The sequence below is a fragment of the Phlebotomus papatasi genome, chromosome 1 (assembly GCF_024763615.1).
Source record: "Phlebotomus papatasi isolate M1 chromosome 1, Ppap_2.1, whole genome shotgun sequence".
NCBI lineage: Eukaryota > Metazoa > Arthropoda > Insecta > Diptera > Psychodidae > Phlebotomus > Phlebotomus papatasi.
Window position 1 is genome coordinate 10,653,671 of NC_077222.1, and position 13,152 is coordinate 10,666,822.

The 13,152-nt window shown below is 34.4% G+C and overlaps 1 protein-coding gene across 1 annotated transcript in view; it reads left to right on the forward strand.

Moving 5' to 3' along the window:
* Positions 1-13,152, forward strand: part of LOC129798472 (protein tiptop) — a 359,823-nt gene that overhangs the window by 49,545 nt on the left and 297,126 nt on the right. The window contains exon 2 of the mRNA XM_055841626.1: positions 9,758-9,875. The gene's annotated coding sequence lies outside the window, so the exon portion shown is untranslated. The remainder of the gene's footprint in view (positions 1-9,757; positions 9,876-13,152) is intronic.

Sequence of the window (13,152 nt, forward strand, 5' to 3'; positions counted from 1 at the left end):
ATAGCAAAAAATATTAAAAAGTAAGAATGGTACGTTTCACAACGCTGTGAGTATTTCGGAACAAAGAATTAATATTTTTTTGATTTTTCAAAATCTATATAGGGTAACTGTGTATCAAATTTCGGCATAGTTGCATGCAAGCGCCAAAATGTTTTTAATACAAATTGAATTTTTTGTTACTTTTTTTTAAGGAGTGTTGCTTGAAACCTTGTAGATAGTCTATCATATTTGTTTCCTCTAAAATCATAATTCAAATACATTTTCAAATGAATAGACATAGCTTTGGGTAATTTCGACCACCTTGATTTTCATAGTTTCTTGCCCTTCCGGAATTATTCCAAAGTCTTTTTCGCATCATTTCGTGAAAAAGAAAAACAATGAAATAGTCCTGGAAATTTGAGGAACAAAAGAAGTGGCCGAAATTGCAAACTGACCGGAATTTGGTACACTTACCCTATTTGAGGTAAAAATTACCGGTTTGTGTAAGCTATCCATAAGTCCATGTTAAAGTTCATCTTAAGGTCTTTAAATTTGCGAAGTTCTTGAATTTACCGATCTCGGTTTTGCAAAATTCGGTTTTTCAGATAAACCAACCTAGTGCTCCCCACACAAAACATTCCTTAAGAATCCAACCAAGAAAGGTGGCATCCAAACCATATTCCAGAAATGCCATTCACTTTTACCACACCACAATTTCGTCAACCATTTCCCGAGACAAGGGTTCAGCTACTAAAGAGGGAAGGGCAGAGGCAATCCATGGAAAAAGGCCAGGTGTTTGAGGGTTCAATGGCAACAGTTAAGAGAACATGGTGTTCGTCAATGTCATCCAGCAATGCTGTCCATCATAAATCAATCCAAATGCCCGCCGTTTTTTAACGTAATTTATGGTGAATTTGGAGAAAATTTCTCGCGCTCTAAAACCCGCCCCGATACTATCAGGAAAGGTTTCTTTTTTTTCCTCTTCTTGATGCAAGAATGTGCCAAGAGGAAGAAGTGAGGGTAAAAGAAATTGGATTTCATGGAGGAAATAAATTGAGGTGAAGAAATGCCACAAGATGGATGAAATGGACCAAATGTCTATCGTCTTGAGTGATAAACAGCTCTCATACTAATTCAAAATATGAAATGAGAAGAAATTGGTGCGGGAATCACGGTGAGAAAGTCCATTTTGCCTCTCGGAGGCGAATAAATCGATGACTTATTGGACCACATCTCATTCCTTCAGCTTTCACCACCAAGAGTGATTAATTGATAAGACAATTTGCGAATAGAAATGAGAATGCGGTGGCATTAAGAATAACTTTCCAGGCCAATATTTGCTGTGTTTGTTAGTCCATTCTCACCACGAATTGCAAGTATCGAATGAACCAATCTATTTCAGGGACTAAATGGCACGTATCGAAATCCTATTAGCGGTCACCATTGAATCAGAATCATATTCTAATTTTCGTATTTTCACAAACCTCAAATTCTCCAACGGCCGATACGTTCCAAGTCGCTAAGTTTGAACGATTAAATTGATCTTTGGCTCAATGAGCCCCCTATAAAAGCTTTATTGCCCCTGACTCTAAAGTCTAAACCATATGGCGGCTTCAGACCAAAAAATTTAGACGAGATTTTTAAAAACCATTCCCAAAAGAGACACAAAATTACGAGAAAGGTCCATCATAATAAATTTTCTCATGTCCAATAGACTCAATTTTTCTCTTTCACTTTCTGACGACAATCAACAACAACAAAAAAACTAACTCCAGTGAGGGAAGTCTTCCTTCGGATCACCATGAATTGACATGAAAGAAAGCTATGGAAAAAACATCCAAAAGACATGCTTTTGCATCATAAAATATCCTAGCAATAAATCAAGAAATATCTAACAGTAAGACTCTCTTTCACTTAATACCCAAAGTAGGAAAAAAACACATGCTAAGGCGATATTTCAAACATTCAACTTGATTTTTCCATATACCCAAAAAAGGTCCCTTACGTGGCCGCCAAGTTCAAGGAGGAGAGAGTTCGGGTGAAAGAAAAAGGGAATAAGGAAGACACTTTCTATTTTGGTTACGCCACTTATTTGCCCTCCACTGTTTCCCATTTAGGCACACGAAGGGAATTTTTCTTCTTTTTTTCTCTTCTGGTAACTTACGCAAAAGACGGACACTTCATGCTGTGACAAGTGCCTTTTCTTGATAAAAAGAAATTGCTCATTTTACTTGAAAGTTCAAAGGAAGAGGCAAAGGATAGCCAATTTACTTCAAATGTGAATTTTTGATTAAATCCTCAAAGGAATTTCAGTTATTTAGCTAATTTTGCGCAGTTGCAGTTTAAGACACTGTAAAAGCATCAGGGGGGCGTTCTTGGACCATAAAACTTGCCAATAAAATCAGAAATGTGAGCAAAATGGTAGAATTCTCCCACAACCATCTCAACTACCGATTGAATTGGAAGAGTCAATGGTTTAATGAAATAGAAAAGAACCCTAAACCAATTGCATTTCAAATAAAAAATGAAGGAATAAATATTAGAGGTTAACTTTTATGATACCGCAATCAAATCAGAGGAAATTGATCATTAGTATAAAATATTCAAATTCACAATAAAGTTCGCTTTTGATGATTTAATGCCCTAATTTAACTTCCCCTTACTCCTTGTTATTGGTCTAAAGCCTGTCGGCCTAGCGTGATCAAAAACTTAATTAAAATAACATTTACCGGTTTTTTCAATTGAAATTAAAATCTGATTTTTACTAAAAACCGCTGCAATCTTCTCCAAATGTCCTAACCATACTTGTTTCTATATTTTATATTGAGGTCCAGAATGGAGTAAAACATCCCGAGACACATTTTCTTCTCAATATTGCTATGTAAAATTCTCTTAGTAATATCATGATTTTATATTTTCTTTAATCCGGCTGTTATCAGGCGTTTATTAATAGCAATAAAATTTGTAAACTGAATTATGTTTATTGGCCTTTCAAATCGTTTGGGACTAAAATGGTTTTCAGACTGGATATTCAGCCCCGTTTCTGATTAACTGAAATTTGTAAATCTAAATTATATTTGCAGATTTTTCAACATTTTCACTAATATCTTGCTATTTAGAAAATTACAGTGAAAGCCACATGGGTAAGCCTTATGCACTAGACAGATTTGTGGCTTAAACCGAGAGACGATTTAATATGAAACTGATACGAATATAGTCTAATAATTATTTTGATTATAACTACTTTAAGCCATCCTTCTGCCTTTGGTCCCAACCAAAGAACCTAAACGTTGGTAAAATAAAAAAAGAAAAAAGAAAAAATCGAAATTCAGACATTTTGGGAAATTTTGCAAATGATTATTTATGTTTAAAAAAAAAACACATTAATTACTTGTTATTTAAGATTTCGAGACATAGGGTGGAATCTACACTTATGGATGTTGTATACACTTATGGACAACGCAAAAATCTTAAGTTATTACACTAAACAGATTTAGAAAAATCAAAAAAGTGTTAATTACAACATAAACTAATAATTTTATAACTTTTCGAAATCTGTTTTACGTAAGAACTTAAGATTTTTTCACGCTGTCCATAAGTGTATAGCATCCATAAGTGTAGACTCCACCCTACGCAGACTTCGATAAACCTTTAGTCTGAAACCTATAATATTTTTAAGTTTTAGTTGTTTTTAAGGCTTAGTTGTTTGACGACTTAAAATTAAAAAAAGAAATGACTTAGGATTTAGGATTGGATATTTAAGCTAAGCGATTCATTATATTCCGGAAAACCATTCAAATTGTATGTTATTCGGGACTTTGAGACCTTAGGGAACCGGGCTAATCCTCTAGTCTGAGACGACTTTACACGTGTTTCAGCCCAGTTCCTTAAAATCCAGAAATACGATATAATATACAATTTTTATTCTAAATCTCTAATGGATTCTTTGTCATTAATATTTAACCTTAAGTAAACATTTTTTAAAATATCTTTCCTTATAAATAAATTAGAAAATTTCAGCTATATGGCTAAACCTTAAGGCTGAAGCTGGTATAGACTTCCCCAATTCAACCCCATTCCATTTCCGAACTGCCGGTGTGAAACCCATTTAAAGTGATTTCTCAAAATCGAAAAGAGTATTACCCTTTAATATATCATCCTACATGAAATTTTTTCCAAAAAAATCAACTGTTGAGCAGTTAGAATAGTTAAGCCATTTGGATAAATTTTAAGTTTGATAACCGTATAATTTATCCTTGTATCCTCTTTAATTCTATTTTTCTGAATAGTAATATAGATAGTCGTACATCGTGCTTTAATTATTTTAAATCTAATTTTATTGTGTAGATAAAATAATTCAAATGTAGTTTGCATTGAAAACTATATTTAGTACTTTTCAAATATAGGCAAGAAACCTCCATTCGGTCTACGACTTTTCGGATTTAGACTGTGACTCACGTTCACAAAAGAATTTAAGTTTAAGGAAAAAAGGTTGGTCAGTATTTACTGACTCAATAAGACCAGTAAAAAACTCAAAAGTGATCATCTGGGTAAGGGAGGGAGAAACACCTTTGAAAAGTCTAAGTTTCTAATTGAATTCCACTAGTGCATAATATTCAGTTTGATTTCGAATTTCCTAGGAAAATCCTTTCTGACTGAATCGTAAAATTGGGTAATCAAAATGCAGCCAGTGTTTCAGGTTTCATTTTGCAAGGATTTAGAATTTAAAACTTTGTCCCTACTTATAAGTAATATAACTTATAACTATATATATATATATATATATATATATATATATATATGTAACTTATAACTAATAAGTAATAGGTAAGGTAAAGTACCCTCTAGTCGGCCGGTTTCTCAACTCGGCCAGTTGAATTATTTAATCAATTTGTTTAACGTTTTATAGTCAATTTCTATGAAATTTTCACTGATTTACGTTATATATAATATAATACACCTTATAATGTTAAATCGGTAAGACCATATTATAACAAATCTCAGTAAATTGAATAAATAGTCGCACTGGCCGAGTTGACAAACCGGCCGACTACAGGGTACTTTACCTTACGGGGACTGTGCTCTCAATGGAGAATATCAGGTCCTAGATCTTTGCTGCAATCGGTGAGGATATCGAGGGAACTCTGAAGTCGACGTATGCTTAGTGTCTATAAACAAGTGTTTTAATCGTTTTAATCCATGTCAATCCACATTATTAAATTAACTTTTGCGTACTATGCAAGAAGCCAAACAGCCTTTATGTTTATGGCTACAGGTTTTCTCTAAATTCTCTCTGTGAGTATACCCATCTTCCCATGTAATGTGACCTATGTGCTTATATATGGTCGCAAAATATATAACCAGTGAAATGACTTTCCATCGTTTCCGTCCTGAAGGTTAGAATCGATGCTAAGACGGCGATGGCCGCATTGGGAATGGGACAAAAAATAGATATGACAGTAAATAAATGAATTAATCAATCAATTATCTCTAAATATTGACTAATCCTAGAATAGTACCTTTCCAGATCAATATTAAATTTAAGAATTAATTTAAAAAAAAAAACAAGAGCATGAAGAATCCGGGTCGATCTTTCCAGATTTAAGTTCTACTTTCATTAAGATTTCAAAGTTACCCAATAGATTTGACCAATGGACTTCTCATGGACCTTTTCAGGAAATATGGGACACTAGACTAGCTATTTAAATGTAATATAATAATGGATGAAATTAATTACAAACATAACTGAAAAAAATTAATTGTTCGAAGCTTGAGTCGTCCGAAGGTAGCGCACTTTCCCCTATTTCTATGAAGATTTACTGTAACAAATCTTTTTATAAAGAACTTCCAAGGTAAAACCCTTATAGCGTGCGATACCATCGGTCGTTGAGTGAGTGCAAAAATGAGTGAAGCACTCGAGTTAGATTGAAATCCCAAGTCTAGCAATTAAACCATGCAAATCCACCACAATGTGAATCCAATGTGAATCCAATGGGACAACGAGAAACACGAATGAGACGGTGTTATGTGGATGTTAGCTAAAAGTGTATATTTAACCATGGGTAACATACACAGGAGAGGAGTCAAATGGTTGTGAGTGAGAGTGTTGGGTTCGGTATAAACTAGCTGGGCTAGTTTCCCACCTAAAAGTATGTGGCATTGCATTTTGGTGGAATGTATATAGCAATCCCAAGAGCCATATACACTTCGCCATCCATCAGCAACAAGTAGTTTAAATGCACAAACAGCATGCGGATTCGCAATTCCCACATTATATCTCGCACCCAGGCTCTGTACACACACTCTTCATGTTGGCGTCTCACCCAAAACCTCCCCCGGCGTGCCCTCCTCCGGCGAGGAAGAGCATCCCGCGCTCCTACATGCTTCTATTGTTTGTGCGGATAAAGGGGGGGCTCCCCATCGTAAATACAGAATACACTGGAGGTGATGATGCCACTGAATATTTGCCTCTCCTTCGCAAACAACCCGGCCAAAGAGTGATGATACACGCGACACTAAACACCGGAATGAACACTCAATGCCATCCCACCCACTATGGCCCTAGAACACACTCATTTCCAACCCTAAATCGCTCAGGAAAGTGCGTTACATGTGCCATAGGCAAAGTATTCCCGGAACTTGGATCTCACTTTTGCGAGAGTCAAGGTGTGCAAAATAAGGGTTTGTGAAACAGATATGACCGAATTTGAGTAAAAGATTTTGGGATGAATCTAACTAGAACAAACTTGTGTCGCACTTTAAGATGTAAATATTCTTGGAGAATTTGGAAGACAAGACGAAGGTATTCAACTCGTAGCTTTAAACTCGTACATAAGCCTACAGCAGATTGGGCAGTATTTTGGTTAAATATGTCGCTATTAGGGGAAAGTACTCTCCCTTCGAACGTTCATGCCTTCGAATAGGGTGGAATAACCGGCTATCGCCATGTTTAGGAAAAAATTAAATTCATTTAATCATAACTTTTGAATCCTTGTTACAAGATAAGTCAAATTTGACACAAAGTTACTTAGATGTATTGGCTCTAGATACGTGAAAACAATAATCCTAGAACATAACGCTGGACTACTTAAAAAACTGATTTTTATTAATAATGCAAAAATAACCATTTCGTCGCCACTTTTTACCACTTTTCGCCAGTTTTGTAAAATTTGTAACCACTTCTCGCCACCCACTTGAAAAGAACCACACTCGGTTATTTTAGGCAATGCTATGAAAAGAATACATTCACCATTTATCTTTCCTTGTGATCACTTTATTATTACTCTCTTTAAATGATTTTCCTTCACTTTTATTTGAGAAATCAAATTATGGGGCTTTTGCAGAAAGTAAACAATGCAGATTTGACAACTGAGAATGTACGAAGTGAAGTTAGCGTCGCCTATTGAAAAGATATGGCGACAGGTGGTAAAATCAATTCCAGAATATTACCACTTCTCGCCATGCCTCATTTTTATACAAAAATAATATAAAATGAAATATTAATTGACTAAATACAAATTTTATGTATTCCACAAGTGCAATTAAATATTCAATAGATAAATTATTTACCCAAATAGGTATTTTTGGCCTGATGAAAATTTGACGACACTTAGTACATTTGGTAAGAGATGTTGGATTCGATGCACTTGCTTAAAATATTGCTCTAAAAAGTGATCAAAATCGTGAATCCAAAACGAATAATTATTATTTTTCGATTCTATGCGTAGAAGCAGAAACAATACAAAAAAATTGCTACTCATTTATTTCATAAATTGCGAAAAATAGCGATTTCAATGTAAGTGGCGAGAAGTGGGGCACTGGCGAGAACTGGTGATTCCACCCTAATGTGAATTTCTATTACGTTTCCTAAAACATTTCCACATGTTTGTCACATAATTATCAATAATAATTGATGACAAGATAACTAATAGTCAATAAAAATGTGTATGTGTCTTAGGAAAAATGGGAGCATAGTAAGGAACCTCCACGCGTATTTAGGTCTAATATTTAAAACTAAATCGGTGTTCCTGGACAATCCTTTGGGCTTGACTAATCCTTCCACCACGAGGCTTTTGACTCGATTAATAATAATTGGGAAAAATAAAAGAAAATACACATTATCCGAAGGCATGAACGTTCGAAGGGAGAGTACTTTCCCCTACTGCTCGAACTCCAAAGAGAGAGAGTGTTATATACAATCCCTCAATTTTGAGTTACCGTAGATGCGGGTGACTTTGACCCCCTACTATTCATAAACTTTTCCTTAATTCTAATGTTCAAGAACGGTCTCCATCGATCAGGCATCGTAGATCGGATCGGTAAGGGCCATTCTTAAATGCGAGAATTAAATTTTTAGTCATAGTGAGATATTGTATAACTTTGTATCATTTATAAAATGTCAATTCTCGTGTTGGAAGAATCTGCGAAGTCCATTACTACAGACCACCCAGGACCTCTAGGCTCAACAATCCTACTACAATATTACGTTATTATTACATGTGAAAATTGACCAAATCGGACATTCAGGTCTTTGCACCGGGCGGGATTCGAACTCATAACAGCTGTGAGAGTCAAGTCAGAGATCTCTTCCTTTCAAGAGCCAACGGTCTTGCCTATTGCACCACTGAGATCCAAATATCTTGATATGATTAATAATAGTAAGCCAGAAGTTCGTTACTCGCCTCGCTCTACATTGCATATATTCTACTAGACGTTTGCATATACTAGCTTTTATGAACTAAAAATTGTTACAATAATAGTAGTTTTGTCTTATATACGGATTAATACTGCCTGTTACTTCCTTTATCGTGAATATTCTGGTTATTTATGAACCAGAATATTTATTTAGCCGGGGATCAATCCAGCCAAGACCCAATGGTCTTGCCTATTGTGCCACTGAGATCCTCTAGAATTAAACAAACGCTTACAAACAAAAGGGGGCAGTCACCCGCATCTACGGTATATATGTATATATTTCGACTACTTATCCCCTAAGGGGTCGTGTTTTGAAAGAATTTCTTGACATCACGCTGTTGCTCCGTTTGTTCGTCCGGCCGCTACCACGGCTAGAGCTCAAAGGGTTAAAGATATAGACTTAGTACTTTCGAGGGACCCCCCCATAAGTCGACCTTGGGTCTATCAGAATGCCCTTCATTTCCCACCCTCCAACCTCTTCTCCTCCAAATCCATTCTAAACGGCAAGGTATAGCATCAAAGTTACAAGTTCGAGCACTTCGCAAAGCCTGAGACACTCTATTTCCAAACACAGAGAAATCCGAAAAAGTTAAAATAACATCCCGAAAATGTTAATTTTACCCTACAGTATTGATCCGAAATCGGTGTAAATATTATGCTTTTTGGATGTATTAGGGGTAAAATTACCCTTTTTCATTTTAATTTTACCCTTAAAAAGCTGTAAAATTAACATTAAAAAATGTTGATATATTTTTACACCCGAAAAGTGTTAAAGTTATGAGGAAAAAAAGTTAATCGTAGCCTCTTTTTTCTCTCAGTGAACAAACTCTCTATTTGGTTTGTATACTAAATGCTTCAAGGCTACAAAGTCTTTGTTCGAATTCGGTCGTATTCCTCAAATTTGCAAAAGACCCCAACCCTAACTCCTTGATTTGCATACCTTGGCTATCTCGAGACAAATTCCTACTGGCATCCAAATGTTTGTTACCTCAAAATTCAATTAATTCCAAGAGGGAGATAAAATTGATAGTGAGAAAGAACGAGAGAAAGAAATTAATTTGGGCAAAAATTCTTTTCTTTGCAGACAAACTGAAGCACTGGAACGAGAGACGCAGTGAAGATGAAGAATCAATTGATTGTCGAGAATGTCTTTGAACTAATTTCGATCAGAAGCAACCAACTGCTGAACTAATGCTGTTTGGGTAAGTTTTCATGTCTCTCTTTTTTTTTTTGTTGTTGTTGATATCCTTGGGTTGATGAGGGAGGTGAGCAGTTTCTTATACCATCGTCAATTGAGAAGAAGAAAAATTCCTGAAAAGCTCTAACTAATCAATTTGATACAATCATCCACATGAGAAATTCCTCTGTTGTCTTCCTTTTATGTGCGATTTTTGCGAAAAGAAAAGTCCATTCCATTGGGTTGGATGGTGGAATAATGAAGTTGAATGTAAAAAATTGCCAGCATGCACACAATTATCAAAGTCTCTTATCTGGCGGCAAAGGGAAGATGAGGATTACTCTCTGGGTCTCATGCGAGAAATTCAAGAAGGGGCTAGGAGGGTTCCTAAAGGGGTAGGGTCTGAGGTAGTTGAGGTGCTGCAATTAGTGATCAACTGTCAAAAGGGTCCAAGTGTCTGCCAGTGCTACCTGGATCTCTGGGAAGCCTGTCTCAGTGGTATCCCATCTCTGCAATTCTTGCATATTCTCATATGGTGCACTACTCCAAGGAGATGCTGCCTCCAACGTGAGATGGAAGAAGATGCAAAAAGCACTAACCCCATTAAATACCTTCTTTTGAGGAGAGAGACTCCAATCTCTCGCCACACACAACTCTATGTTATTCTCCTTTTTGGTATTTCGCGAAGATTGTGCTGCGGGATAAAAATCGAACAGTGCGTAATTTATATCCTTTGATGAAGATACGTGATTCTGTGAACAGTGAGTTCGTGTCAAGGTGTCTCTTTTTCTCCCCCAGGCTCTTCCCTCTTCCCATCCTGCTTCGGTGTGCCTGTTTTTTTTTTGCCCATGGCCCCAAGCCCCAACATCTCTTATGCCAGGTATTACGAGAATCCAGCACACGCTTTTTTGATACTTTTTGACTCTCTTGGCATTGTTATTGCTACTTCTTTTTTATTGTTCTCCAATACCCTTCTGTTTGCTGGGATGTCTGACTTTTCTCCAATTTCGCAGTATTGTTCTTTGGATTTTCTTGCCTTTCTTGAGGACTTGTAGGAGGCTTCCAAGGCGATTTTCTTCTCCACACAATCGATTACATGGCATTTTAGAGTGCTCGAGGATTTTACATCACTCGAAACAAGATGCTTATTTGCTTAAATTATTTTCAAGACTATTGTTTGAGGTCTGTGAACTCAAAATTTAAGGTTATACGAATTGGGAATTTGAAAAAAAATCATAATGTGTAGGGGGACGTAAGGAGGTTAATTTAATTTAAGATTTACATATGATATTCTGAGTACTGAAGCTTATTCAAACTAACCAAATAGTGACAATTTAACTTGATTTTTGATCACTTAAAAACAGAAATCACAATTCAAAAATATAAAAGTTATTTTCATTAAAATAAAAAAATAAAAATAATTAAAAATTAAAAAAATAAGAAATCATTTCGAAAATTAAATTGAAGTTTAACTAGTCTATCTAAAATTTGTGTAGTATTTAGCTGAGATTTTTAGCAATCTCACCTTTTTGTAGAAAAACAAATATTTAAAACTTAAATAATCCATTATAATCTGTAGTTTATAACATTTATTACATAGTTAATATATTTGTAAATACAAAAGAATTTTGATGACTTAAAAGAATTTTATATAAGCCTAAAGGGACAGACTGTTTTTTTTTGCTGATCATTACCTCAAAAACCTCTTAAAATCCTGATTTAAATATTATACGAGTTATGCTAAAATTCACTCCGACTTAAAGACTCTGAGTTAAAGGGTAATGAATGTGTGATCTATTCCAATCTTGCCTTGAAATTTTCTACATTTAAAGGTTTAAACAAATTTTAAGGCCTTAGAAAGCATTTGAAAATTAAAGATCTTTATCAAAGGTTACGAATCAGCCTTTAAAAGTCGATTTGAAGCTTAAAGAATTATTTCATAATTTAGGGTAAAATATACTTATTAAATATGATCAGTATTTACAAAAAAATTTAATCGATTCTTCAAATTAAAGGACAGAGTAAATGGATTTGATAGTTTATGATTATAGATTATATTATTTTTTATCACTTTTCATTATCACTTTCAATTTATTTATAACATTTTTTAGTGTTCGGTTTTACGTATTATGAGAACGAAATACCTCAGTTTTGTAAAGAAAATAGATATAAATAATAATAATTAGCTTTAGGAGTAGATAAAGCGTAGGAGGAATCGACACTGAAAGTCGGATTGTCACTCCAAAATAAAATGATTTTTTGAAAATTAATCATTTCCTTTTATGAGTAATTTTTGCAAAAATTTTGTTTTTTCATTACTCGGGTACAGTATATTTTGCATAAGACAATTGATTTGAAACGATCCGACATTCATAATGGTTCATTTCAGTATTTTTCTGGTTACTAACTAAACAAGGAATGTTATGGTATACCAAAAAATAGGATCTTATCTTGCAATACTCCAGTTTGGAAATTTATTTATTTAAATTTGCTCTATTCAGACAGTCCCTAGAGCCCGAGGATAAACTTAAAATTTTAAATAGTGTTTTTTATTATTTGTCAATAAAATCTTTAATGATTTACTTTTTTTGAATTAGGGAATGGTGGGGCTGTTTCAAGTATCTATTAATTTCGAGAATACGAAAATAAACGTTTATGACATCATATATGATCATCTAGGATTTGTGCTATATATTTTTAGGTAAACAATACTCAATGGAAACTAATGAGATTTAATTGTATTTGTAGGGGAAAGTACTCTCCCTTCGAATGTTCATGCCTTCGAATAATGTGATTTTTTTTTGTTTTTCGTAAGAAATTTACACTAAACTATTAAGGAATTATCAACAATTGATGATAAGCCAACTAATATTTAATAGAAATGTGTAACTCTCTTAGGAAAACCTAAAGAAAATTCATATTATTCGAAGGCATGAAAGTTCGAAGGGAGAGTACTTTCCCCTATATGGTTCATATTTGTTTAGCAATTCAGTCTTAAAAAGGTTTAAGTGCCTAAACCTACCTATCCCATTCTCCTCTAACTAAACTTTTTATTGTACCCTTAAATAATAATAGGGTTTCTAAGAAATTATATAATATCATATTTTTGGGAGATCTATAATAAAAAAAGTTTTGTCTAAGAAAATGGTTAAAATATTGTAAGATAAAAAAATCACAGATCTTTTCTGTAAAATCAAAACCGCATCAAAATCAAATGATTTCGTATAAAATAACATTGAGTATCGAGCCCTAATTATGTTCATTACTAGCATATTTTAGAGGAGTATGGTTTGCAATTTCAC